Source organism: Heterodontus francisci, unplaced genomic scaffold (assembly GCF_036365525.1).
Source record: "Heterodontus francisci isolate sHetFra1 unplaced genomic scaffold, sHetFra1.hap1 HAP1_SCAFFOLD_58, whole genome shotgun sequence".
NCBI classification, from domain to species: domain Eukaryota; kingdom Metazoa; phylum Chordata; class Chondrichthyes; order Heterodontiformes; family Heterodontidae; genus Heterodontus; species Heterodontus francisci.
The window spans coordinates 608,755-611,756 of NW_027142006.1; the positions used below are offsets into that span (position 1 = coordinate 608,755).

General features: G+C 45.5%; 1 non-coding gene across 1 annotated transcript; it reads left to right on the plus strand.

Annotated features, from left to right (window-relative positions):
* The first annotated feature begins 1,596 nt into the window (after window positions 1-1,596).
* trnat-ugu (transfer RNA threonine (anticodon UGU)) lies at window positions 1,597-1,668 on the plus strand. The gene has a single exon. It is a non-coding gene; the product is annotated as a tRNA-Thr (tRNA).
* Window positions 1,669-3,002: the final 1,334 nt, after the last annotated feature.

The following is a 3,002-nucleotide window of genomic DNA, read 5'->3' on the forward strand; positions in this document are numbered from 1 at the left end:
GAGGGGTGATGGGGCAATGTTGGAGCGAGTGGCCGAGAGGAGGGAAGCGGCAGAGCCCATGGCCTGGAGTGTGAGCAGCCAGAGAGCAGGATGGGGGTGGTGGTGGGTGAAGCGGGGAGTGAGCAGTCAGAGAGTGGGATGGGCGGAAGCGGGGAATGATCGTCCGGAGAATGGGATGGCACTGTTTAGAGGGGATTTGAGGAAAAAATGTTTCACCTCGAGGGTGGTTGGAATCTGGAACACATTGCCTGAAGGAGTGGTGGAGGCAGGAACCCTCACAACATTTAAGAAGTATCTAGATGAGCACTCAAAACGCCACAGAATACAAGGCTACGGCCACGTGCTGGAAAATGGAATTAGAATAGATAGGTACTTGATGGCCGGCACGGACATGATGGCCGAAGGGCCTGTTTCTGTGCTGTATAACTCTATGAAACCTCACTGAATTACAGAGGGTGTGCAGCACTGTCAGGGTGCTGTCCTTCTAATCAGACTTCAAATAGCGCAACGTTCTCCGAGTATCAACCAAAACATGTCCATTGTGTAGATATGTGCCATATTTGCTTATGAAACGACATTCACTGCTCCTAAAGTAATTCACTTTAGGTGAATTAAGATGACTTGGTACTATATAACTGGCGAATGCGCAAGAGGTAGCGGGGGACTGTTGGGATGGGACGGAGGCGGTGATGGCAACCTTTGAGGGGATTTTTGGGTCGAAGTTGTTTTCTGTGATAAATTGAGTAGCTCCATCTTTAATCCTGGCAGCTGCCTGAATGTCACAGACAGTGACGTTTCAGTGGAAGAGGCTGCATTTGCGCATGTGCTAGTACAGCGTCACCTGGTGGTTGCGTTGTCAGCAAATGCAGCGTTTTAACTTTGGCTCCACGATGACATTTTTTTCCTCAATTAAAATAGGTCTTGAGTGCCTAAATAACTTCTTCACATGTAGCCTTCTGTTCTTCATGAGGATGTTGCCTGCACACTCCCTCCATTGCAGACAATAGCATACTGACCTGCTCCATGTCTGGCTTCTGCACGAGACCCGATGCAGTACGATACCTTGCAAACCTCTGGAACCATCTCGGCCACTCCTCGGCTTGGTTCAGTCCAGTGACCTTTTCAAAGGTGCAGGCAAAGATTTCTCCACCTTCACTTTGGTTTACTGTGGCCCCCATATAATATTCTGATATCTGTCAAGGCTTAGTACAGAATTTATAAGAATCTGACGGTTAAAATAACCTGAGTTTACTCTACACATCTTGCATTGAAGGTTTCATCTGCAACTCTCCATGAGGTGCCGTACAGATTATATTACATCACTTCCTGTGATGATGCACATAGTCTATTTATATAATCTGCCCAGTAACAACCCAATGTCCACTCTTATATTATTGTACAGATGTGAGAAAAGCTGAGGATGGGAATGGAACGTCTGAATGAAGATTTCATGATGCTGATAATGTAAATGAGGCTGATCTGTTTCCCATTCCACAATCCCTCTTTATTTATGTGCATGTTTCTCGATGCTGTTTCAACCAAATTGAAAAAGAATCACAAATCCTCCTCTGGAGCCTCATATGTGCATTACGAAAAGGCATGGTGGCCAAGTGGTAAGGCGTCAGTCTTGTAAACTGAAGATCACGGGTTCAATCCCCGTCCGTGCCTTATGATTAGTTTCTCACTTTCAATGTGATGTTTCCACAAAATATGTCAGTTGTATTTGTTTCGGCCATCTGGAAATCAGTGTGATGTTACACTTTATCCTGGACACTGGGAAGAACGTGAGGAGCAGCCACATGATTCCTCGAGCCTTCTCTGCCACTGATAGAGTGAAAATAACTGAGGTCCAAGCATTGAACCTTATTACTGTGCATTTGCTTGATATTCAACAGAGCTATTCTATTAATTCCACATCCCGCACTCCTGTCCTTTCCCCCATTGCCCTGTTAGATTTTCCATGTCAGGTAAATATCCAATTCCATTCAGAGTTAACATTGAATCTGCTTCCACTGACCTTTCAGGATTGCATTCCAGACCAGAACAACACACTGCTGAAAAAACAACTTCCTCATCACAGTTCGAATTCTTTTGTCAATTACTTTAAATGTGTTTCCTCTGGCTACTGACCCTTCTGTCACTGGCAACACTTTCTCCTTCTTCACTCTATCAAAACTCTTCAGGATTTGCATTTCCTGCTGCCTTTGCTGAAATAACAAAGCTGAGCACACATCACCAAAAGGAATATGATTGGCTCTGAATCACATTTATCCTTCCTGTCAATCTGATGTGGACGTTGTATTTTCCCGGAACCAAACAATCTGAGCAGCAAGTGTGGGTTCCAGTGATTCCCACCGCTCTGAGAGAGAGAGGATGTGATAATGAGCCAGATAGAAGAAAGGAGTGAGATAGAGAGTAAAATAGCCCTGGTCTGTTTCTACTAACCCCCGGCCCCCTACTTAAAATGGCATCATTTTCTCCTGCCTCTCCACATTCTAATCCATTGATTAATGCAATCCTTTCATCTGGAACATAGAACATAGAACAGTACAGCACAGTACAGGCCCGTCGGCCCACGATGTTGTGCCGAACCTTTAACCTACTCTAAGATCAAACTACCTACATACCCTTCATTCTACTATCATCCATGTACCTATCCAAGAGTCGCTTAAATGTCCCTAATGTATCTGCTTCTACTACCACCGCTGGCAGTGCATTCCACGCACCCACCACTCTCTGTGTAAAGAACCTACCTCTGACATCTCCCCGAAACCTTCCTCCATCACCTTAAAATTATGTCCCCCGGTGATAGCCCTTTCTGCCCTGGGAAACAGTCTCTGGCTATCCACTCTATCTATGCCTCTCATCATCTTGTACCCCTCTATCAAGTCACCTCTCATCCTTCTTCGTTCCAATGAGAAAAGCCCTAGCACCCTCAACCTTTCTTCGTAAAACATACCCTCCAGTCCAGGCAGCATCCTGGTAAATCTCCTCTGCACCTT